We start from the raw sequence: 27,980 nt of genomic DNA, 5'->3' as shown, positions 1-27,980 counted from the left end.
AAATATCTGAAATTTCATATTTTTTGCTTGGCTATATTTTTGTTAATGTTAAATTATTAATTCGTTATAAGTGAATTTTTACTGTTAATCCTTAAAAAAAAATCTATAAAGTAAATCTCAGCTACAAAAATGTTTTATAATTTGAACAAAGTGAAATATTGTTTTTGTTTTTCAATAATTATGAGGAGTGTTCCAAAAGTAATGCCTCTTTTATTATTACACATGAATGGATTAGATTGTTATGTTGACTGTACTTATGCATTCTGACCCAAGTTTCATTTAGCTGTTGTAGTTATTGACGGTGTGAGACTCTAACAAAGAAACTGCTGCCATGAACGTGCGTCAGAAGCAGAGATGTGTTATTGAATTCCTGATAAAAGTGCATTGAGAATGGTGGTGACGATGTAGAAAAATAAATTTTAAAGCACGAAAAGTTGCTTGTTTTAATAGTTCCACTTCCGTCTTCATAGCTCTTCAACTTTTTAATTATAAAAAAAATAGGAGGCTTTACTTTTGAAGTGACCGTTGTAATAAGTGAAAATGTTAGAATAAAGAAGTGAAAGGAAATTCTTTTTCTTCCTATTCCATTCTGTCTTCTTCACCTTACATCTTTTTTAACTGATCCCACAGAAAAGTATGTCTGTATTAATATCTAGATACTTTTTTGCTCCCCCAACAAAGGAGACATTATACCTAGTAATTCACTCAAGTTTGTTCGTTTGTTTGAACTTTTCTCAATAACGATGCATTTTTTATTTATTTATTTATTTTTATTTATTTTTTTTGCACAAACCTTAGTCATGGTGAAAGTAAATTTTTGCCAGAAGGGATAACTGGTTGTCATCATAGGGGGTAAAATTGCCCCCAAATCGTTCGTCCATTCATTTGTTTGCACTTTTCTCAATAACCACGCCTTGGACTTTTTGAAATTTTGCACAAACATTAGACATGGTGAAAGTAAATTTTTCACTTGTGGAGCCCCCCCACACACACACACACACACAGGCTCGGTTTCTTTAATATATGAATTGCATGAAAAAAAATTCTTTATTTTTCCATTATATTTAATAAATTGTGTGTGTCTGGATAAATCAACATGACTTGACTGCAATGTTTTGAAGTTAAGTGTAAGATTACTTGAGTATGTGATATGTAAGGGCAGTGGATTCATTGGTTTTAACCATGTGACTAAACAGTAGATATTTGAAATAATTTAGTTGGTTGATAATCACATCTTAATAGGGAGAAGCGCTCATATCAGTGGAGATGATCCAACCAGAAGAAATTCATTAATAAGCGGATATCTAAGTAGACAAGTTAATAGAATAGATATTTTAAGATAAGAGATTGTTAACTCCTTCATGTTCCAGCTAACATTTTGGGAACATCTTCAACCTATGCTACGAAGAAACAACCAATATTCATGTCTCATCCTCATACTACAAATAAGTTTTTTAAAAATTATTTTATATTTTTATTGGAAAACAATAATAAAAGAATTTAAATATTTTGTTTGAATCGATTTATGCTAATTAATTTCTGGTAATCAAGTAACATTATCTAGAATTGTACATTTTTTTTTTTCATTTGAGTTTATTTTTTTCTGTATTTTCTGTCATTTGAATATATTTCAAATAAAGTTTTCAACCCTAAAAGAAATCCGACTAAAGAATTGGAGAGTGGGGAGGGGGGCTTCTAAAAATTATTTTATTTTTCATTTATAATTTCAAAAGAACCGTTCATTTTTACAACAATTATTTTCTTTTGACAAAATTGTCAGATTTGAATAGTCAGTTTTTGCTGTGTGTGTGTATATATATATATATATATATGTGTATGTATATATATATATGTATATACAAGGTGACCCAAAAAAACGGGCCCCAACTGTAATTAGCCCCGTTTGTTAGTGTTTTGTCCGAATGACATGAAACTTTGATCATAACTAGTTTATTATATTCAAAACATCACATCAAAACACTAGGGTCTTTGGCCTTTTTTCTCCGTTCTACAGCATATGTTCTAGATGGCCTCCATTTAGCTCCGTGCATTTCTTGAGGCGCAGCACGAAGTTGTCCATGACGTTCTTACAGACCGAATTGGTAATGGCTCTCATCTCCACCCTGATGACTTCCTTGAGTTCCGTGATGGTTCTGGGTTTCTCTGTGTAGACTCTGTCATTAAGATAGCCCCAAAGAAAAAAATCTGGGTGGCTTAGGTCCGGCCTATGAGGTGCCCACTCAAAATCAGTCTTGAGACTGATCACTCGGCCTTCGAAGTTCTCTTTCAGCAAATTGCAGGACAGGTTTGAGGTGTGAGAACTTGCTCCGTCCTGCTGGAACCAGAACTTGCTCATGAGCGACGGGTAGATGGTCTGGAGCTCACTCTTGAAGGTTTTGAGGACCTCCACATACCGCTCCTTGGTGACTGTCACTACTGCGCCAGATTCTTCGATTAAGATTGGTTCGATGATGCCTCTAGCCGAGATTGCAGCCCACACCGTGCTCTTAGGAGAGTGCAGGGACTTGGTGACTACTTTATTGGGTCTGGAGGACCCCTAGAAGACATTTGTCTTGGATTTCGCCTTTCCATCAAGATGGAAGTGGGCTTCATCTGTGGTCCAAAGGAAGTTAAGGAAATTTGGTGTCTCCTCGATCTTCTCGAGCATCTTGACTGCCATAGCCCTCCTCTGCTTCTTGTCTGATGCTGTAAGGGTCTGCAGCGTCTGTATTCTGTATGGGTAAACTCTGATATCGTTCACCAGCACTCTCCTGCAAGTTTCACGGGACATACCGAGGAACTGACTTTGCTTACGCACAGAGCGTTTCGGACTCTGCTAGAGAGATTCTCTCACTCTTTCGACTAGCTTGGCTGTTCGTTTCTTGGGATGTCCCGAGTGGCTTGGGCGGTTCTCTCTGGCAGCGTTGAGGTTCTCCACGATTCCATACTTCTCGAAGTGGCCGACCCAGTTCTGAATTCTGCTTTTGGATTGAGCCTTTTCACATTCAAACTGATGCATGAACCTCTCCTGGGTTTTCTTAAACGAGCCTGTCTTGTAGTAAAATTTAACACCATGTATTCTTTGTCCCAGCTCCCACTGGGGTCTTGGTGTACTCACGGTCGTTGATTCTGCCATGTCCTGTAAAATAAGGGCAATCGGTGAATAAATAATGGAGATATCACATAAAGTGTACATGGGGCCCGTTTTTTGGGGTCACCCTGTATATAGGTGTGTGTATATATATGTGTGTGTGTGTGTATATATATATATATATATATATATATATATATATAATATATATATATATATATATAATATATATATATATATATATATATAAAAATAAAAAATATAACACAGAAATTACATAAATGTTTACCACATTGAGCTCTCATACCCGGATTTCCTCTGGATTTATTCCATTATAACACTATATATATATATATGTATATGTCCAAAAAAAATGTATACACTTTTTAAACATTATAACCTGTTCAATTTACTGAGTTTGACTTGCAAACAAAATTGATAGAAGAGTAAGAATATAGATTCAAAAATACTGAGAGTAAAATTAACGAAAACATAGAAATCTAGCTTTTAATAAAGGTAAAGGCTACCTGGGGTGATTTTAGAATGTTTATAAACTGAACTCTAATCCAAACCGGTTTTGCTCACCTTTCATGCCATGAAGAAATGAACCCACACCCTTTGTTAATTTTACTGCTATTATTTTTAAATGTGCATTCTCATTCTTTCATTCTTTATAAATCTTGTGTGCAAGTCGGAATCAATGAAGTGTATCAGTATCAAGGCAGTGATTGAGACTGAAGGCGGCTATATTGAATAGATGTCAGCTCTACTACATAATCAAATTACCTGAGTTGATTTTTAAAATAAAACTGTAGTGTTTTTTTCTTTAGGGTGACAAATTTATCGTTCCACCCTGTACTTGCAAAGGAGAGATGAAACTTTCAGGTCATGAATGCAGGAGTTTAGTCATCATAACAATGTAATTTGCAATCCTCTTTGATTCATTCGGACTGAAGAAAAAAGTAGGGGGCATTAATGGAACACCATTTGTGTTATATATATATATATATATATATATATACTAGAGGGGGGTACCCGGCGATGCCCGGGTTGTCTTGAGGTAAATCAAGACTCCGGGGGGAGGGGGGGGTTAAGTAATAAAAAAAATGTTTTGGTAGATGAGTGTATGAGGATCGAACCCGTACCCTTGAGTTGGAAATTAATGTCTGAAAAAAAAACGTGCTAAGTTAACCATTGAGCCACGGCGACAGACAACATTAAGCAGGTTATTTAACTATAAAAACAGGCGTGCGCAATAAAAGTTAACTCTGCTGCTTCCATTTGACCTAATTAAGGTCAAATAGAAGTCACGCAGCATTTGGGTTTGTTTACCCAAATTTAACTGTTTCTTCCCCCAATAGATGTTGGTGAGGGGGAAAGCCGCTCCCAGTTGTCCAGATTGAATAGCAACGCAACTGATCAAAGCTGATGGCGCAATGCCGAGAACGTCCGTTTGAGTTTAGTTTCAGTTTATTTATACTAAAAAGCCCAATCAACACGCGAGAAGCCAAAATAGCAATAATTTTGTAAAAGTCGACGTAAATAAATCTATAAGCTACATGCGTTCCCAAATCCTACATATTATTATCTTGGACCGATATACACAGTTTTAAGTGATAGTAACGACCCTGGGAGCGTGTGCTCGAAAAGCCTTTTGAAGACATACACGACGAAATGGTCACACACATTTTGCCTTTTTTATATATATATATATATATATATATATATATATATATATATATATATATATGCCATTTGAAAATAAGGACATGGGAATAAAACGTATGCGTAATAACATCTATGCGTATGTGAACATGATTTATGCTTATCAGTACTAGATAATCTCATTTGTAGATATGAAAGTTGAATCTTTCAAGGATCCTATTGCAAGCAATAGTCTTTAATGATTTAATCTCACTTTGAAAAGATTATCATTTGTTTGCAGTAATTGCTCTTCCTTTCCAAGTCCCATTTATTGTATATGCTATCATCAATATTCTTATGCTATAAATATTTGGCTTTCACCTAAGATCATCCACTCTATGATGAAGACTAGTGTCAATTTGCTTATTTTTATACAAATGTATGTCCCCTCACACAAAAGTTGGTGCCTTTTTATAGCTTCCAGATGAAACCATTTCAATTAGTGAGGGGAAGCAAGTAGAAAGTCGAGCAATTCCCACTCTCTAAATAAAAAATCAACTCTCTCTAGTCTTCTAGTTGGGTTTTTAACATAGTCTGTAATCTTTATAAATTATTAAACTGAACTCGGTTAGTCTACTCGGGTAAACTGGCCAAGTGGATAATCTATAATATAAATCTCACCTGTCTGTTTAAATGTATGTATGTATGTTTGTATGTCTACCTAAAACTTTCGACAGAGGCGACAGATTTTCACGAGATTGGTATCCTTTTGAAGATCAACCCTTCGCACGACAAATATCGAAAAATTGGCTGAAAACATTAATTCCTTCACCCTCAACTGGGCCACTTTTTTCAACAATATTTTCGAAAGTCATTCCCTGTTTTCGATTGACTAGCCTTAATTTAAATTTTCGGCACTTCCGGTTTGGTGATGAACGCAACGGCAAAGACATCACATTTTTTTTTTTTTTTTCACGTTCTTTTCCTCCTTTGCGGTACGGGTTCGAGCCTGCCTGCTTGCCTACTACCACTTTTTTTTTTTTTTGCTTAACACGCATCTCCAAAAAAATGGGCAACGTCGGGCACCCAGGCTAGTAATAGGTATTTCCAAGTGAATTCTATTCTGCTAAAATACTTTGGAAAAAATTATTAATGGTTGAAATGTAAAAATGGTAAAAGCCAAAGCAAGGAATACAATCTAAAACATGTAAATAACATGTCATTAATAATGTTTAAAATTTGTTCATTATAATTGAATAATTTTTTACTCATCATATGGTATGAATCTGAAGAGTCTATTGTTAGCATTGGTTTCCCTGATATTTTTTCTGGTCGGTCTAGAAAAGTTGCTAACATCTAAAGTGACTTTTGTGGAATAAACTGGATACGGTCTGTCAGTCTGTCATTAACCACTCGATTACTGTAATCTCCCATAATTTTTGCTAAACATTTATAAACAATTAATTAGACGCATGATTTTGAAAATAGCTGATTTTCACAACAACTTTTGCTATATATGTATATTTTTCATTTCATATTGTTTTTCTTAAGTTTTTTTTTTTTGTTTGTTTGTTTCATTTGTTTTTTTTTTTCATTTGTTTGTTTTTTCGTTTTGTTTATTTCTCAATAAAATCGTAGACATTCTACTTGATTAATTAATCTTAAAATATCAAGTGAAAATATATTGATTTTGTTTTTATGTTTCCCCATTTTGAAGCCATTAATTGAATTCTGTAGACTAACACACCTTCCCTCCAGGTAAGAAAATCCTGACATAAATGAGATGATCTGAGTTCTCACTTAATGATTTTTTTTTTTGCTTTAGTTTTTGTTTAAGATTTTCTCTTATTATAGAAATCATTTAATTGATTTTTATATCTTCAAATAAATACTAGAAATATAAATAAATAAAACTACATCTGAAATGTTTTTATTTTCATAATTCATTATCCTCAAAAATATTTTACTTTTTAAATCTGAAATATTCTAATTTAGATTTTTATTTTTTAGTCTTTAGTTGCCATAAGCTGTTTACTTTTTAGATAAATTACAATTACAATCTTTGCATATTGCTTATTTGTCTCAGTTTTTATAAGTGCATAATAAATAAAAAGCAAAGAGACATTGTTAGTCTCTTTCTACTCTATTTCTACCCTATAAAAAAATACTTGACTAAGTTTCAAACTGAATTTCTCTTTGAGACATTCGTAGCAAGAACTGATTTCTAACATAATGCAAAAAAAAATCTTTTCCTTTGTGTACTCAGTGTCGGTGAAATTTCAATTCCTATCTGGAACACATTACGTTGTGATTGCTTCTCTGCAGATTACAACTTGATTCTTTTAAAATTTTATGTCAACAAATTTTTCTAATGAAATGTTCTCACAAGCATTCCACCTTTTTGTTCTGTTGATTATTTTCTCATCTGATTTTGGCCTTGATAAATAGTGACTTTTTTTTAATTAACAGCAATAAAAAAAGAAATAGAAAAAAAAATTCTGAAGATACGCCTATTCAATCTGTTATTAGTACTCATAATCCTATTTTAAGCTGAAGTATGATAGACCAACCATCAAACAAAGCATCTTGTAGAGAGATAAAACCTGTTTTCATATTTCACCTTTCTTGATTCTACTCACAGTTGATGAGATAAGCAAATTGTACGTCATATTTGTTACGGTTATATAACCCTTGGCATAATCATGTTGACACTAGTTACCATTATAGATCATCGAAGTTAAGCAATGGTGAGCCTGGTCAGTACTAAAATAGGTGACCATATGATAATATCATATGCTGTATGTTCTCTGAAGCCTGGAGAAAGATGGGCGCTGCCATACTGTTTTTGCAAAAGGCACACTACATGAAATAATGCAGTGCCCGCATCAGAGGGTTAAGGGATTCATTGATAATCGTTCATATACCCCTCAGTGGTGCAGTGATTTCTATCCTTGAAAGTTCAATTCTTTCTTAAAGTAAACAGAAATTATATGTGAAGATAATGTGAGTTTGCCATTTTTTAGCAGAATTCTGCCTTTTTAATTCCGAAAAGGCATATTTCTGTGTAAATCACTAGAGCCTTTCCTCAATATGGGTTATCTGCTTTATGATTGAAATTTGCTATTTTTTTTTTTGTTTTGGTTTAGAAGAAAAGGCTAATTTCTGCAATATAGCTCGAGCCTTACCTACTTATTTTTTCATGGCTATTTGGTTCGATTTTATTTGTCTTTCCCTGTCTTCTTCTCTTGCTTTATCTTTTTCTTTTCCTGTTTTCTCTCTTCTTTTTTATATCTTCGTCTTCTTTTGACTCCCCCCCCCCTAATAATGATATACAAACAGTGAAAAGTAAATACACAGAATGAGAGTTTGTAAATATGCCAACCGTGAAATTTATTTCATTTATTAGTTACATTAATTGAAGGTCAGAATGATCTGGGCAGAGAAAGGGTTCTATGTATTTTAATTGAGTGGTAGTGTCAAGTATAACCAGAATATATCAATTCTGGTCAAACGTTAGTGGTATTCAAACCATTGGTACTTTCAGATTATGAAAAATCTAAACTATGAAACTAATGATCACTGAAGAGATGTATCTCTTTCAATCACCAAGTTCAGTGCTCATAAAGCTCGACCCATTTGACCAAATTATTACTGTACAGACAGCTTAATGTTTTATAGCCTTTGTGGACAGTTTTCATTCCTTAAGTCTGTTTCCTGCTATTTCAATTGGATAACACCAAACATTATAATGTGAAATTGATTCTAGATATTTTTTTGTTCCTGCATTGCTCATATTTAAATTGCATTAATCATTTCTATTTGGATTATTTGGACTACTATCCTCATCTTGGCTGTTATACTCATAACTTTTCTAAACTGAGAATCTTCTAGTCTTACTTGGGAATCTTTGTCAAATTCTGGAACCTGAACAGAATTTGGAACTGAACTCTTTATTTAGTCCACAGTGGTAGATCATTATCATTCTGTCACCCATTAGATAATATATTGTTATACTTAGTTATTATTGAACCTTCAATACTTAGAAGACTTTCACGTGATGTTAACTTTTATCTCTCGTGCCATTAGTTCATTTGGACAATTATAGTATGATGAAATCTTAAAGCTAACATATATCATTAAACGTTGTCATCGTTACTGAACTCCTTATCGTCTGATACTCTACAAACACAACTTGCTCATGGATAGTACTGGAATCTGCATGCATAAAAATTAGTGATGCCATAGTTGGATAAAATCTAGTAAAATGTTCCATATTTTTTTGTTGTAATAGAATATGTGCTTTCGAGGACCAGTATAGTGGAATAATCACTTTTTAAAATTTTCAATATATGTTAATGAAATTTGGTGTATACTCTTTTATAAAATAAGTTTATATAAAATATTTGAAAAATTAATTTAGAATATTATTTGTTAACTTTTTTTTTTCTTTTTTTTTGCTGACTATAAGAAAAATATTGTATTCTCTTGTAATCAACTTTTGAGGATTTTTATTGTTCCTTACAAAGTCTAATAGTTCCGCACAACTAAGATAAGTTTGTCTTTATGTGTAAAACTGATGTACATTTCTAAAAGTGTGTAGTTACACACTGTGTTCTAAACTTTGAAGCTACAAATAGCCTGCAAACACTGTCAAACAAATAATTTTGGAATTTTATAGGATTTACATGCATTTTATGGCATTCGTGATATATATACCTATATATCAACTCCAGCGACTTCATGTTATTAAGATGGGGGGGGGGGGAAGCTACATATTCTTAGATAGTGGTGTTTTTTTGTTTTTTTCTTTGTCATCAGGATCTTAAATAATATAGTTCAATATGACTAGTAACATGAAATATTATTTTATTTTTAATCTTTAGTTATCTACATAAACATTTTTGGAGAAAATTAAAGGTTAAATTTTGTGAATTTTATTTTTAAAACACCAAATATATAGCAATAGTTTTTTTCTATTCTAAAATTCATTAAACATTTTTTTTGTTTTATTAAAGTTCATTTTTGGGATCACAATAAAAATATAAATTGAATTGAATGTTTTATTTTCTCCTTATTTGAAATGAAATTCTTTAAATTTGGGGAATAATTATTGACAACTGAACGTGTATTTATCTTTATCTAAATCTGAAAATACAAACGGGGGTGAGTAGGGGGTAAGATACTATTGAATGCCTGAAAGCTTTTAATCTGTTCAAGTGCTTATTAAGAATCACTAATTATCTTTCGATCCATTTGTTTTTGAATGCCTAACTCTTGATAATTTATTATCAGAAGATAAATATCTATTATGAAGATTTATCTCGAAAGATATCAACCAAGGTTAATTCAATTTTACATTAATTTGATTGAATGGAAAACACAGCTAATCATATTCTTGTGCACAATGTTCGCTTTTCATTTAATTTGCAAACTTTCAAATCGATTAGTATTTCAATAATTCATTTTTCTTTTTTGTTTTCTTAATGTTTTGTAAATTGAGGAACATATTATGCAAAGAAATGTTATTTGTTATATATATATATATATATATATATATATATATATATATATATATATATATATATAACAGTTCTCTTGAAAAAAAAAAAGAATTTTTTCAGAGAGGAAGAGCTAACCAACCTGGATAGATGAAGCTCTACCCGATTAAGAAGAGCAATTTATGAGAAAAGATGAGGAAAAAATTAAAGTTACATTAGAACTTAATTACATTATCATGTCATCTCTTTCTCTCTGAATTTTCTCATTTCTAACCTTAAATGTATATAAAATCGGTGTCGTCTTCCGTACTCTTGTATAATGCTGATTTTTTTTTTTTTCCTATTTTGATGAGACACGTTTAGCTTTGAAATGCCGTGGCCTAAAAAGGTTTCCTCTTCTTATTTCCTTTTTATTTATTGTAATCACCCTTGCTCTTATCGACATGATAATGTAATAAAGTTGTAATGTAACTTAAATTATTATCTCCCTATCTTATATATATACTAGTTGACTGCCCGGCATGGCCCGGACATACAATTCGCTAAAACATGATATTTTAATTTATGCAGATTGCATATGTATTGTTATAGGATCAATCCTCTAGTGATTATTAGTGGAAGGAAACTCAGATGGAGAGCTAAACAGCAGAGAAAGCTGTTTAGTTCTCCATCGGAGTTTCCTTCCACTAATAATCAATAAGGGATTGATTCTGTATTGATGATTATATATTACAATGACTAATTTAAAAAAAAAAAAAAATAAATAAATAATAATAATAATAATGTCATTCATCCAATTCCGTCTGTGTTTGTTTACAATATCATGTCAGCTGATATTTGGGCTTGACGATCTTAAGCATAGTTTTTCTTCTCTTATAGATAAAAAGAATTTTTACAGGGGAATATTTTATGTTAAACCGACCGGTATAATGTAAAATTTTTACTCATTTATCTATATAAAAGAAAGGCTATTTTTAAGATCGAATTTTTTTCATTTTCAATACTTATCGGATGAATTTCTGTATAAAACATATCTAAGAACACTGCCAAATATATAAATTACCTTTTTGTGAAAGTTGCAAAAGATAAGCTCAGCCGTTTCGGAACGTACAGAAGGAACTTGCACACACAAAGTGACTTTTATATAATTGTAGATGTGTGTATATATAATATATATATATATATATATATACCTATTTACTATGCCTCCCCACGGGACAGAGTTAGACACCAGGGTCGTTTTTTAACGTGGAGAAAAGGTACAAAAATAAAAATATCAAGATGTGAATTCTCAAGCTTCTTAACAGATTTCTGCTTTTTTAATGAAGAAAAAGTGGTTTCTGAATTTTTGGCGATAATTGATAATTTGGATTAATCAGACTACTGTTCTTGTATATATTATTCCTTAATTGGAATTCATTTTGAGATGAGCATTATATATATTAATTTATTTTTATTTCGGACTACTATTCTCATCTTTATTAGTTGTTTTTCATATTTTATTGGTTTGTTTATTCACAACGTTTCGGCCAGCTAATTCCTCTGGTCTTCGTCAGGTGGTAACCGCGACGGATAGGAACTTTGAATCTCCCAACTGCATTCTCAGCCATCACTGCCATCCATAGTTGTTGTCGTCTCACCACATTTTTGGCCAAGTAAACCGCTGGCACGCTTTGGGTAGGATTGAAACCGCTATCTTCAAACAATGTTCATCTGGAACGGTAGAGATTCAACGTCTCTATCAACTGCGCCACGGGCCCCAAAGGGCGATCAAGGTTGGATTCTTTGATCTTATAAATCCATGTTTATTTATTATCTGATCTTCCATAGTCGGGTCCGTACTGATTGGTATATATATTATTCCTTAATTGGAATTCATTTTGAGATGAGCATTATATATATTAATTTATTTTTATCGAAGTTTCTATCCGTCGTGGTTACCACCTGACGAAGGCCAGAGGAATTAGTTGGCCGAAACGTTGTGAATAAACAAACCAATAAAATATGAAAAACAACAACTAATAAAGCTGAGAATAGTAGTTCGAAATAAAAATAAATTAATATACTGTTCTTATCTTGAGTATTATTTGCAGAACATTTCAGTTGATGTAACCTTCAATCTTCATGTCAAATTCAGAATATTTATGCCAATGCGGGATAAAGTATTTGGTAAAATTTTGTAAGTTGCACTCTTGTGGAGGTTGAAGGTTCAATCTTTTGTGCAGGCGACACTCAAATTACAGTTGTGAATTAGTTAGGACATCTACCTAGTCATGGACTTTGTTTTCCATAAGAAAAGTCTGATTTCTGGCAAATCCTTACTTGTTCGCCACTATTTGGCTGGATTTTATTATTTTTTTTTTTGTTCTGCTTTATTTTTGATGTGACAGTTAAAACTTCAAACGATTCATTGATGTTATTGTTCCCCCCCCCCACCTCCAGCTTGCAAAATTTAATCATGTTCTGCAAAGTTCAAAATAAAAACAGTTTTATTCTACAAAACAATTAAAAGAAATTGAAGAATAAACTTTTTAAAAAATTACTGGATTCAGCATTAAATAACCCAAAAAGTGGCCAATATGCCATAAAACGACTAAACCCAAAAAAGCTCTTCAAGAGGAGTTGAAAAAGACAAACTTTCTTCTATTCATTAGTTGAGACCAGATTCTGCTTCCTTTAATCTAGTTGATAATTCTGATACTGTTCTACAACTGCATGGCTTGTATTAATTCTTTAAAAATTAGAGGTCAATATTTATCAATAGCTTCCATACAATATGCTCTTTGCTAACACATTGTTCAATAAGTCCTGGGCTTGACATATAGATGGTGCCACTAATAAGAAAAAAAAATTCATCTAATTTTTATAAAGTGTTGACCTTCAAATGACATGTCAAAATTTAGCCTAATCGGATTATTAATTTACAAATTGGTTATTTAACTGAAACTACTGCTACAGATATGCAAACACTGAAAAAATCTGAATTTTAGGTGTTGGTAGAGCATTTTCTTCTGATGGGAAAAGTACTGTTCAAACAAAGGTTTTTGACAAGCTTCTGGGTTTGACCTTTACTCCTGATCTGAAATGGAACACGTACATCAAGTCTGTTGTCAAGGTTGCTGGAAAGATGGTGGGATCCTTCTACCGCTCCAGAAGATATCTCACTACTGATGCAATTCTCTATCTATATAAAAGCCAAGTACATCCAAGGATGGAATACTGCTGCCATATCTGGGCAGGAGCTGCTAAAAACAGCCTATCCTGTCTTGACAGAGTACAAAATAGACTTTGTGGCTTAGTGGGGAATGCCCTTTTCTCTACCCTGCAACCTCTCTCCCACAGAAGAGACGTTGCGAGCCTATCCTTGTTTTATTGTTATTTCCATGGCAGGTGCTCGTCTGAACTCCAATCTCTGGTCCCCCCTCGCCAATCTTTCACAAAAAACACCCGTCTAGCTGAATCCACTGTGAAAAATTTCCCCCACTCTTTATCTGTGCCTAAATCAAAACGTGGATTCCATGAACAAAGCTTCTTTCTTAGAACTGCATGCCTGTAGAACTCTATTCCGTCTGCCTGCTTCCCACCAGACTACAACTTGGATGTGTTCAAGTCCAACGTTAACAAATTCCTAATGAACTGCCCCCTTAAGTAAACACTTCATCAAATCTCCACACTAACGTACTGTACTTGCAATAACCCTTATCCCTGAGTGGCTTCCGGGCCTTGATAAGTGGTGACCACCGTGTAATTAAAAAAAAAAAAAAAAGCAATAGCTTGATGAGTGTTATATGACACTGCTCTCAGAAACCATGGTTAGCAGATGATATACTGATCCAAAATGTATGGACACAAATGATGCTAAATGCTCAGGTTGTCCAAATTCAACAATTAACATGGACATTTTTAAAAAGTTTATACACTCATGGTTATAAATTGAAACTGAGATAGTAGAGTTGAAAATATGCAAACACCGTGCATTCATCATTTTACGTGAACATTTCTCAATGAGAAACCTATGTTTAAGGTGGATGCTGGATTTGTTCTTAGTCAATCAAAAATAACAACTCCTTGATGAATCAGCGTTGTTTGGTTTTGATACAACAAAAAAGAGTTAATATATTTAATATAACATACATTATTCATGATATTTTAGATAGTTATAATAATGAAGGTTAAAACTTGATTTAGGGAAACTATGCAAAAAAAATTCAAGTGTCATTTTGATGATCTCAATTGGTGTAGACTTGATTCAGTATAAAATTAAATATTGTCAAAATTTGAAATGAGGATAGTAGTTAATCTGCCTCCTAAATATTTATTCAAATTTGTTGTCATCACCATTTTTTTTAGTCGTCATTCTTCAGAGATGTATGCTTAATCTGCAGACAGCCTGATGCATGGACACATTTAAAAATGCCATTTCAAATTTAAGTTTGGCTGACTGACAGAGCTCTTTATAGAGACGCTTAGACAGATATCAAAAACAAAATAATTAGATATCAGATCTATTGAGATGATCAAGAAATACAAGTGTTTTCTTTCTTCGTTTCATCATATTTAAACCTTAAACAATTTACTTTGTGATTTTCGTTTTTTTTTTTTTGTTTTTTTTTCTTCTTCCCTTTCTTACAGTCTATGTAAGATACTTGTAACTGTTGCTGAATAAATTTTCCAACCATTAAGAAAGTGAGAAAAAATGCTCATAAATCTTTGTTTATCTCAAATCGTGAAAGTTTGTGATAAAGTAGTATTGTGGAATTGAACTTCAACATCTGCGTAATGCATCTCTATTTATGTAAACTTCTTATCACACTTATTATAACTTGTGTGCAAGTTTCTCTTTATTTTCTTTTTGTGGTCAATGTTTATTTACTTTCCATAGGACAATTTTAACTTTTAATTTCTCAAAACTTGATAATGAGAAAGGTGTGAATGCTGGATCTAAATTCTCTTCATTTTTTTTTTTTTTTTTTTTTAAAACAAAAATATACATAAGAGATGGAAAAATGATTTTGCAAAATATGACATTATCAAGCAGAGCCAGATGTAAAGATAATCTGGTAAAATCAACTAATATATATCTTTTACTTATATATAAAATAAAGTTATATTTTAGAAGTTGAACCTAAATAACATTTAAACTGCCAAATATAAGTTTGATTCTAACTAGCCAATTATTTACTCAATTTGTAACATGCTCTTTAGAATAAAATAATATGCTTTGCATCTATTCAAAATTACTTATTCTAGACTGGGGTACTAGTGATGTGCAAACATTTCTTAGTAGCCATCTAATAGATAAAAATTAACTAACATCAATAATAAATAAAACTTTCCTATTACTGTATCTATTTCAGCTATCTAATAACCAATTATGTTACATTATTTCTTGAAATTAGTTTTTTCTTTTGTCATATTTAAATATAAATAAACGAACAAATGTGCTCAAAATGTAGATATTTTTCTTGGAGTAAAGAAGAGTTTTCATATTTAATAAATACACTTTTCATGGGATTAGTTTGCTTTACCAACTACTAATGCTCTGGAAGCTGTGACATAAATCATAGTGAGGCTATAATGCAGAAAGGGTCAAGCGATTACTTCTTTTAGAGCTACCAGACAGCTCCTAAATTCACCCATAAACTTGTGGAAATAGTCCAGAGAACCCCCCACTCATCTCTCCCTCACATTATCACTCTCTATTTATCTCCCTCTCCTGCACTCTCTCTCTCTTCCCTCCCAAAAGTAAAAAGGAAGGAAAAGATAATAATGAACCTGGGTGATTCAAGGGAGGTGGAATCGAACGGTACTGGGAGGAGGACAAAAACCATGTGCGACAAAGATTTTCAGAAAATTATTCTATGCATTAGCTGGTGCTTACGAGGGATGTGCAAAAAGCACTGCATCTCATTAATTGAGCTATAATACAAGTCTGTGGCATATCAACCCACATGCTGTGCACCTAAGTCAACTCACGTGATGATGACTGAAAAGGAGTGATGATGATTGCAATTTTCTGGTATTGTGAAGGAACCAAATGGACATTGAGAAACATGTTGTTTCAGCGTAGATACCTGGCAAAGGAATAAGGGACTGCCTAAACACAAATTGAGGTATTTGTTCAAATTATTGGAATCATATAGACAGTGTAAAACTTGTTGTTTCAGTCTAGGGTCCTGGCCAAGGATTACGAGATCGTCTAAATACAAGTATTGTTGGAATGACAGGGATCCAAAGGATTTTGCAAAACCTGCTTTGTTTTAATCAGATGTATATATGGCGAAGGATTACAAAATCGCCATGATGTAATTGGATGTATCGGCTGACATCATAAAGACTCAACAGTACTCGACTCGGAGTTTAGATGCTGCACTTCATTTTCTTGTACTCTTTTGTTAGAGGAGAAATCCTTCACGACTGAGACAATTTTTATTTTTGTACCTTTTCTCCACGTAAAAAACGACCCTGGTGTCTAACTCTGTCCCGTGGGGAGGCATAGTAAATAGGTACATCAAGCGACTAAATGATTTGTGATAAATAGTTGACCCACTGCCTAACCATGAGAGATTATTTGCTGAAGAAAAAATTTGAGAGGAACATTACCAATATAACCAAAAAGAAAAAGGAGAAAGTGGAGAGTAAAGAGAAAAAGATTGAACAGTATATGAATCATATCATTATCTCTCAATTCCTCAGAAACTTCAGGACTGAACATTATTTTTTGATATTTTGTTTTCATGTTCCTGATTACGTCATCTAGCACTTAGGTACTTCACGTGTTGTTTCACCAAATCCCAATATTCAACCCCCCATGCCCATTGGATGATCAAGTAGAGCAATGGTATTTGTGATTAAATGTTCTTCATATTTTGACTTGTTCAATCATTTCTCATAATATCAGGATTATTTTTTTCTTTGTGTTTGCTCGCTCTCTCCAAAGGCAAGATAAGTTAATCTTTTACCTATCAGGATGAGTTTATTTTGTGTGTTGTAACTTTTTTAAGCGTTTATTTAATTCGAAACAAAAGTAATACAGAGTCTTAAAACAAAAAGAAATGGCTGACATTAGAGTCCTTTGGGAATCTCGATAATTGCTTAAAAATCGAAAATTAAACAAAATACTGGTAGAACATATTTTGGGATGATTGGTGACATTTATTGGGTGGGTATGTACTAGTTATTGAACCTCCTCAGATAACCATCTCATGTCAGCCATTTTTTTCCTGTTATAACTTAATAACTGCTACAAATTATAAATGCTGAAAAATAAATTAAAACAAAAAAAACATCCACGTAGATAGAATAGTAAATTATCTTGCCTTGGATAACATTTATTTGTTACATATTTGCCTTTACCACTTTTTCGTTCTCATTGTCTATGCCAGGGTCCTCCAAACTACAGCCTGTGGGATAGATCTGGTCCATCAAAGTCATTAATTTGACCTGCGGAGCTCCTATGAAAAACGTAAAAATATTCAGGAAAAATCTTTTTAAATAGAAATGTGGGAAAATAGTTTGGTTTTTCTTTTCGTTCAGAAAATGAGTAAAAAAAATTAGGTCTTGGAGAACCAGTTTCACTAAAAAGAAAAAAACAAAATGAACAAAACTGTATAAAACACGTCCAGGTCATTTAAAAAAAAAACCCAAAAAACAGCAATATGGCCACCCCCACCCCACTACGTTCGAAAAATTTGGACACACTGGTCTATATTGCAAAATGCCTTGAATTGGTTTTGAACTATTTTCTATTTTTATTTTTACTGCTTTAGAATTGAGAATGTGCTTTCCACTCTTGCTCTTTCTTATTTTGCCTCTTGATTTTTTAATAGCCAAATTGACGCAATCTATCTGTAAACAGAAAATTTTCTTCAGACGATATTTTCTGCCATTATTAAATCGATTCATGAGTTTTAATCAACATTGTTATATTTTTTCCTTAAAATTAAATTTAATCAAATAAAATTAATTTTATAAACGGTTTGATTTCATTTAATAGTCATAAAAAATGATATTTGTGGGGAAGACTTTCCTTGGTAAATTCTTTGTATATGTGTTCGTGGACAGCGTGAACTTGTGAAATGCGCAAAGCTATGATGAAATGACATAGCACATGCGTCATCACCGAAAACAAGGCTAACCAATGTTTCTCATCTGAGCAGAGATAAAAAGAAGTATTTTTGCTTGAGCGGCAATTTCATCTCTGGGACTGGTGTGAACTAAACTCGTGATATGGCAGTGTACGTGTTGGACACAAGAGTAGATTCAAGTTAGGGAAGTTTTTTTCTTTTGACAAATTACAATATTATTCTTACTTTGCAATACTAGAAACCTTGTTTACTCATATAAAAAGAAAAGTTCTGTATCCAAATATTCAACGATCAGAAAACATTACGGTTTTAGGAATAAAACAAATAATTTTTAATAATAGACCTTTTATATTTTATGATTTACATTTTTCATTTAACAACAAATGTTTTCGTTTGTGTAAAATATGCAAAGGTTATGGTATTCAGTGTGTATTTTTCGATGCAAATGATTTCATTGTAATTGATATGTTTTACCCGGTCTGACCTATAGATGCGCTCACTTGACATTTTTCTCTTTTCAAGACAACCAACGGTCAATCAGTTTCTCTCTCGTGTAAAACACCTTTTATCTTTTTGTTATTTAAAACTTCAATCTTGATTTCGTTTCCACATTCTGTAGAACTTCATTAAAAAACCCTTTTCCTTTTACATTTTTTATTTTATCCAATAAAATACATTTTTTTTTTGTCATCAGTTTCTTATACTTAAATTTTATTCAGTAGTTTAGGAAAATTTTTATTTCTTTATTTTATCTCTTTTCAACTCCATCTTAATGGTATATATAGTATCAGATTTAAACAAAGACAGGCTTTCTGCTATTCCTAATGTGAAAATAAATAAGCTGTGTACTCTTTTAGTATATTTCTATAAGATCTAACCTTATTATTCATCCTGATATATTCTGGAAGATAGGTCTTCAACAAAATTGAAGTGATTCTCTAGATTTTGAGGCTTCAAACTAGTAAATCTATAAATAAAGTTGGATTTGAATATATTTCTATTCCTTTTAAAAGAAAATACAACTTTGTTATATATGAGTCGTGGAATTGCATTCATCTGTAAAAAAAAAATCTAGTTAATTTGCATATTCTTTTAAATATTCATTTTAAATGAATTAATTTTTTCGGTTTTCTTATGGAATGATCTTTAGTTAACTATTACGTATAATTATATTCATGCAGATATTCTACATGATTTATACTTGCGTAATATTTGCATAAAAAAGTTATAGTAAACAGAAACCTCTTTATATATATATATATATATATATATATACTTGTTTAAAAAATTTTGCCTACCAAACTCCTCTGTCAGTTTTTGATCTACAGACATGAAACATAATATATAGAGTATTTGAACACATGCAAAACTTCATATTTTGGTTTTATCTGGGGAAAATCTGTACAAAAGTGTGAAAATTTAACAAATGGAAGTTGCCAGGTAAAGGTCAGACGACAGCATTACAGATATCCATGCGTAATGTAATGGCTAGTGGTTCATTTTTTCATTTTTAGCTTTACAGCAAAGATTTTCTCATAGCTCGGGCATTAACGTCAAAGGAAGAAGTAAATCATAAGCTAAACGCTTTGGTTTCGATTCTTGGTGATGGCATCCGGTCATTTTTTTTTTTTAACTTGTTAAATCATTACTATATATTAGGTCCAATATAATCTATATATTTTGATTGCAGAAATTCCCCTTTGTACTAACGCATCGTAGGTTTGCAACAGAGATGCTACATACAAATTTATTATGTCTGAACTATTAGCCACTATCTTATTTAACTTTAGAATGAGGTTTTAGACATACTTAGTCATTATAATAAAATCCAACACCATCACAATTGCAACATCTTTAGAGAAAGTACTATTTTTCCCTCTAAATATTAAGTCCTCCTACCATCCTTAGTCAAGATCAGGAGGAAATATACATTCTATAGATATTGTGTTTGCATCACTTACACTTATCTATGCACACATTAACAACATGCTACCCCTCCTCCCAGAAAACAAAAACAAATCCTGAAAAAAAAATATGTACGGGTAATATTGTTTATTTTTCGATTTCGGAATAGCTTAGCGAACCTTACACGCTGCTATTTTTTTTGTTTTCTTTTCTTTTGTTTTATAACAAATTTTCTTAGTATTGTTTTATTTAATTAAAAATAGATGTCCATATAAGTTTACTATCTTTGTAGTTTCAAAGCAACCCATTTTTATTAAGCAATATTTGTTTTTTTACTTTATTAATTTAAATATTGTGGTTTTAAAATGCAGATATGCTGTGTTATTACTTTAAAAAATGTTGATGACAAAATTATTAAAGACTTTACTATTTATTTATGTATTTATTTATTTTTTTTTTATTTTTTTTTTTTTTGTAAAATATTCCAGCGTGGTTGGCGAATTAAATTTGGAATTTTAATATTTTAGATTTTTACGTAGTTTACTTTTAGACTGATAATATCGTTTGATAATTAAAATCAGTGTCTACTGGTTATAAAATCTTAATATTAATGTTCTGTTTTCTTATTTTTACAGAAATCATTATTAGTTAAGAATAGAAATGCAATCGTAAAATATTACAGAACAAGTATAAAGTTGGCTGTCTCCCTTTCTGACGATAAGAGTATCAACTTGGCTGTCTCTCTTTGATGAAAAGAGTATCGACTTGGCTGCCTCCCTCTCTGGCAAAAATAGTGTCAACTGGGCTATTCCCCTCCCTGGCAAAAACAGTGTCAACTAGGCTATTTCCCTCTCTGGCAAAAATAGCATTGACTGGGCTGTTACGTCACCCCTTCTGTTTAATTATTTCTTCTTAAAAATATTCAAATGTTAATATCAGATTGTGTCTATTATTTCGATTTAATCTTTTGTGCATTTTCTGTCAGTAATAATTTAAAATGTAGAAAGTTAAAATACGAAAATACTCAAACTGCTTATGCAATGAGTAAACTTTGAATTGTCACAAATCCTATAAGCTTAGTCATCAGTTCATTTTACTTTTATAAAATCGTTTAAAGAAATATTTTGAGAAATAGAATTCAATGTCTCTCTACTTAAGAATAAAATGTGTTCTTAGAGTTTGTAAATCTATTTTTCTCTTGTTAAAAAAGTATTCTCTATCTGTGAAGAAGATATGTCTTAAAATGTTCGTCTTTATCCTCATAACGACTGGGAATTTAAATGTGGAGGATTATTGCCAATCCCTCGTTCTACTTAGGAAACTGAGATGCTCCTCCGCTTGAGACTTTTTCTTTCCTTTCTTTTTTTTTTCTCTAAAATCCCCATCTTTTATCTATAAATATTATTAATAATAATAATAATGATGATGACTACCATGTGTGAAGCTTGCACACGTTTTGGGTGGTTTTGCATTTTTTCAAATAAATTTCTCCAGGAGTTTTCATAAAAAAAATATAAAAAAATCTTTGTAGAAAAACTTGTCTGCTTGAATTGGATTTTGTTAATGGGGACAGTTAAATATTTTTTTTTAGTTTTAACTACGTTGAGTTGAATACGAAACTTGAAAGAATTTTATTCCCCAAAGCATCTTGAATTTATTTTATCACATAGCTGTAATTGATCTATATGTATTTATCATGTTTTTTAATGAATTATCATTTATGAAAGCTAGGGGAAGAGCGACACTCGAGGATAAGACAGGATTTGATTATCCAAAAGGATGGCTCAAGTATTTGTTAACATTGGACTTGAATACAACTATGTTGTATTTAGATGAATTTTTGCTGTGAATTTCTTACAAGGGGTGGGGACCAGATATCGGAGCTCAGTCAAGTATCTACTATAAAAATAATGATAAAACTAGAAATATCTCTTCTGTGAGCAAGGGGCTGTAGGAAAGAGAAAAGATCAGCCGCCATTAGATTTCAAAATCAAGAGTGCTTCGAGTCTTGAAAAACAGTGAATCATTAGTATATAAAGAAACATAAAGAAACAAAAAGAACGTCTACATCTCTGGTGTCTAGTATACAACTAAAATGCTGGGTCTTTATCGTGTTCATTCGTCACTAGGCACCTTTCATGATCATTATCAAGAAAGAAATGTATTTACTTAAAAGTGTATGATATTACAAAATGAGCTTTATTTTACAAAAGTTGTCTGAAGCTACTATGAACATGCATCTGTGTGTAAACTGCACAGGTTGTGATCATCCACTGGTTGTTCACATTTGAATTTGTGCTTGATTCGGACACCTGTTGTAGTGTCAATCATGTGGTTTCTGTTACTACTGCAACAAAAGGATTCTTCATTCAACCACAGCTATAGTTTAAAACAAGTAACAATGTTTTAAGAGAAGTTACAGGGATACTTGTTTTCTTTTACTAAGCAACAAACCTGCAAATTAAGACATATCTTCCATGCAAGCGAATCCATTAGCTTAGAGCTCTTGGGCCCATCGATCTGTCTCTGAAAATCATCCCTCACTTTGGATATATATGGTGGTTTTCTACAGTCTTGACAAACTATGAATACACACTGTAAGGGTGCCTGCATGTGGAGCTTTTGTGACAAGAGTTGTGTAATCTCCAACCACACCTCTCTTGAGCCAACATTGCTAAATACCAGTGGCAAGTGAATATTCAGGACGATTGGAAACAATGCCGAGATAAGCAGAGAGCACATATAACACTTACAATTCTCAAATGGTCACTCATCTGGTACTAGTCAGGCACAGCATTACTTAATTTTGGTGATCTGATAAGAACCAATGATATCATTTGGACCATATCGAGAGACTACTTGAGATTATCAGCTATTAATCTATGGACATAAAAGAACTGACTATAAAGTCCACCATCTAGTATAAACATATTTATTATTACTACTACGATCAGTCTTTCGTGTCTTAACTAAATGTTTCTTTCATCACAGGCATATCATCTGCATGAATTATTACAACTATGCATCACACTGAACATACGATCTTTTATATCTTTATACTACTATTCATCTTTTGGCATCATCTATTTTCATATCAATACTTCCTTGTAAAAACATGATTATCAGCCAATCTTAAAATTAAGAAATTATATATCTATAAAAGTGAGAAGGTGTGTGTGTGTGTGTGAGAGGACGCTTCTCAACTTATATACTCAACGAATTTTTTATCTACAGACTTTAAATTTGGTATATAGGGTATTCAGATATGTGGAAGACTTTTTAATTGGTTTTCATCCGGAAAAACGTGCTGCTAAGGGGTCAAGATTAAAAAATTAGTACTTGGAGGTCATCAGATTTTTATCGGTTTGTTAAATGTTTCATGACTGCGCATGTGTGAATCGTTCACATTATGTTCAGAATAAGTAGGTTTGAAAAGTTTTTAAAGATCGTGTCAAGCTGGCCTAACGGTTATCATACTTGATTCAGTTTTTAAGTTTTAGTTTCGATCTCAGCACGAGTACTTTTTTACTTACAAGAAGTGAACTGTTTAGAAAAAAAAAACAATACTCACATGCATATGTCTCAGTTTCTTTCCATTTGTTTTTTTTTTAACTATATTTTTTTAAAGAAACACCGGGTACATCTTTACGTTTAATAATATTGTTAATCTCGGAAAATGCTGGGCGATTGTCAATGTTTAGTTAGTAGAAATGTTTTGATAATAAAAAGGAATGTTTGAATAACAGAAATAATGTTATCAAAGTGGATTAGGTAGTTAAAGATAAAATATTTATGTTAAAATATGTACCAGGAATGTAGACGGCATTAAAGAAGATTCATTGTGAATGAGTTGATATTATTTTATTGTTAGACGAGATGAAGTGTGGGCTAATGTGCTTCTAGACTAAAGGTGATACTGCATAAATGAACCTAACATCTGGCAAGATCTGTTGCTTTTCCAAGTTCTAAGTTTGCATCGATGCCCATCAAGCCACTTGCACCCTTAAGCTTCCTCCCTTTTCTTCTAATGTATCTTCTCTGCAAAACTTTGGAATTGTATCCGGATCAAAACATTGCTGAGAATAGAATTGAATAGAATCATAATCTTGTAAGAAAATTAGACAAATGAAGTATTGAAAACAAATATAATCTTATCAAAGGGATTAAAAAAAATTCGATTTTACTGTATTTTGAAAAAATAAAAAATTAGTATAAAAAAAAAAACACCATGTGTTCCTTTTCAGATAAAATAAATCTAACTTTCTTTAATCATAGTTTTGATTTTTAAATTTCTCCTTTTTGTAAGGGTGATTCAAGTTTTGTAATATTTGCATGCATGCAATTTTGCTGTGTATATATTCTGTAACTGAAGTACTCTCGTTGTTTATGGTGTAATAGTTGGTGTACTAACATGCTTGTTATGCATTGCTTTACTTTTCATTTGAAAACTTCACAAGTAAACGGAAAGTGTAATCTAGTTTGAGAATTTGTGCTTACAAGTTTAAATGGCATATAATGCTACAGAGGAAAAATATAATCATTTGTTGTGTAAATTACAAAGGCTCATTTCTCCACGTTAAAAAACGACCCTGGTGTCTAACTCTGTCCCGTGGGGAGACATTGTAAATAGGTACAAAAGCTCATTTGATCACAGTAGTTACCAGATGGTTCATGAAATTTGGCTCTGGTTCACAATAAAACATGGTCAGGTTGGCCTAAAACGGTTAATCCTGAATACAAGCTGTCAAAGCACATCTAGCTAAGTAGCTTTTAAGAGTAGTAGACAGCTTGGCATCACACAATCCAGTTGTGGTTCGTAAGTTTTACAACATCAGCAAAAGCACCCCCAGAAATTGCAAAATATTGCCAAACTGTTGACCCATTATTAATATGTAAGGATAGTTGATTATAGATTTTCTTTTTATTAATTCTGATATAATTCGATCTTCTTGAAATGTGACAATCAATTCTTCGATTCAAATCAAACAAATGAAAAACATCAGTTGGTAAAAGCGAACTAGAATTTGTATCTGAAGAATTTCAATGTGGCCTAATTGATTCAAGCAAGTTTTACGATTTTGAGTTAATGTGTTTTTGGATGATTAAATGTTATCTGTGCTCCTATATATGTACTTAACATCCATTATATTTAGATATGGAGGTAATCAGATAGCTCTCAGACAACAAGAGAATCTTCATTTTTTTTTTTTTTTTTGACTTTAAGTTATTTCCACAGATTCTTGAAAGTGTGTATATTTATATTGATGTACTGAGTGAGTAGATGAGAACGAGTCAAAATTCTTACCATTTATAACAAGGTAAGGATTTTGATATTAAAATGCAAGAAAAAAAATGTTTTCCATAAAGCTTCTTTATTCTAAGTAAACTAGATTTCTGCATTCCATTTTGACTCTGAATATTTTTTTTTATTTATCTAAACTTTTGAGAAATTAAAAAGAAATTGTTTTTAAATCTCATTTCTAAATTTTAAAAGCTGGCCAAATGTATAGAAATCTGTCTTTGTGGCTGCATTGATGACAAACACATTTCTTTGCACGGCTTTGCTACCAAATATATGCATTTCTTTCTGTCTTTTTTTTTTTGTCTACTCAAAATCTAACTATTATCTTTCTATAATTGCATACAAAAGTATAATGGAATCTGCTGTTCTTGGAGAAGAAAATGGAATCTTGTAGGTTTAACTAATCAGAAGTTATATGTGTGTTTAAAAATTTAGTTTCTTAAACTTTGATTATGGATTTACATATGTCAAGATTGTGGCTTACCAAAAACAACGATTCTCTACTTGATTCAGCAATCCTTTCTAAGCCTAATAGCAGAGGCTTTCTGTCCCTCCTGGTACTGCCCATTCAGGAGTAAACTATCCAAGCAATAAATTCTTATCTTCAAAAACATATTGTACACATGGAGTATGTTCAACGTTGGGCAACCAGGATGAGGACAGCATTTTCCATACTTATCTACAAAGAATAATTTCAAAGACTAAATCTGTCTGTACTTGAGCAGCAAAGGATGCGAGGTAACATGGTTCTAGCATAGAGCATTAACAAGAATGTATTAAGTTTACCTTTTAAAAGAGTATTTTACTTTGACACTTAGTCATGATCATCTTCTGAAAATGTACCACTATTGTTTTCGTCTTAATAAACCCCTACCATAATCAGGTTTAAAGTCACCTTGAAAAAATATTTAGATGCTATATACATGCAATATCTTCTGTCTGTTTAAATAGCATGCTGCACTTTGCCATTTTTTGCCAGTAAAATTAATGATTGGGGGGGGGGGGTACTGGATAAAATTGTAGATTGGTTATGCTGAGTCTATATCCGATCAAATTGTGTTTACTAGTATTTTTAACGGTTATCACACTGGCCTTATTAAGTCGGCTTCCTTCCAAGCAAGTATGTTATATATTGAGACGCATGCCAGTAAGTAGAGATTATGTTAACTAGTATAAATTTTGACAAGGGTTACATTAGTACAGGTCAAGATAACCTGGCAGCAAATGGAAATAAACCCAGCTGCAGGTGGCGTGATTGAAGTGGGGGTTCAAAGGTAACTCTCTAGACAAAATACATTAGTAATAAGATGATGATATAAAGGTCGTCATGTATTCGAGGAAGAACAGTTTCCAGTCTCTTGTGAGCGATACAGACGATGTGTCTGACAATATAGAGATCTAAGTGAGTGTTACTTCAAGATTTTACCTAACTGTGTATCTCAATCCCATCCTTAAGCCTAAGTTAGAAAAACAAGTTAATAAGTAATTAGTTCATTAGATATCGGTTTCTCCTCCCATGAACAACCTCTCTTTCTCCAAATAAAACCTTTGAAAGTCAGCAAGCTTTCATTGTGTTTCTATGCACAAGTAATTTTGTTCCTCTAGTTAAACAGATGTTAACAACCATGAGATGATCATGGCCAGTCATTAATGACAAAAGAAGCGGCTATGAATGAAGGACTAGCATGTAAACACCTTGCGCAATCTATACTCCTATAAATTTGGAGTTTTTTGTATATTGAAATTTTTATATAAAACCCTTTCTTTTTTCTATTAGTATTCATTTGCTTCCCCATGAAAGCAATATGTGACACGAGGTCGTTTTTATTGTGGGGTTAAACCACCTCCCCGGAAAAAGGCAAAAGGTTGGGGCCAAAACTAATAATTGTCTCGGTAAAGTGAGTTTCCCCTCCCTTGACTGAGACAAATTACCTTAAGAATAGTATCGGAACAGATACTACACTTTGGTCTTGGCTTGAAGGGCAAGAACAACAGGAAAAAAAAGCAAGCCTTTTTTTCTATTTATTTAAAAAGAAAATACAGCTTTGTTATATGTAGGTCGTAGAATTGCAGTCATCTGCAGAATATCTAGCTAATTTGCATATTCTTTTAAACATTCATTTTAATTTATTCTCTATTAGTTTTTTTTCGTTTTTCTTATTGGATGATCATCTTTAGTTAACTATTATGTGTAATTATATTCATGCAGATATTCTACATGATTTATACTTGCATGCACAGACCTTTCTATATATATATATATATATATATATATATATACATATGTATGTATATATATTTGTTTAAAAAAATTTGGCTACCAAACGCCTCTGTCAGTTTTTGGTCTGCAGACATGAAACTCAATATATAGGATATTTGAACCCATGCGAAACTTTATATTTAGGTATTAGCCAGGGGAAAACCAGTGCAAAAGTGTGAAAATTAAAAAAAAA

General features: G+C 32.1%; 1 protein-coding gene across 1 annotated transcript in view; it reads left to right on the top strand.

Annotated features, from left to right (window-relative positions):
* The window catches only part of LOC145279692 (transmembrane 9 superfamily member 1-like), a 918,708-nt gene that overhangs the window by 133,300 nt on the left and 757,428 nt on the right, over nucleotides 1-27,980 (top strand). The window lies entirely within an intron of this gene.

This window comes from Euprymna scolopes, chromosome 7 (assembly GCF_053919585.1).
Source record: "Euprymna scolopes isolate OS-2025 chromosome 7, ASM5391958v1, whole genome shotgun sequence".
Taxonomy (NCBI): domain Eukaryota; kingdom Metazoa; phylum Mollusca; class Cephalopoda; order Sepiida; family Sepiolidae; genus Euprymna; species Euprymna scolopes.
Note: the sequence above shows the minus strand (reverse complement) of the source record. Positions and strands in the feature narration are given on the sequence as shown.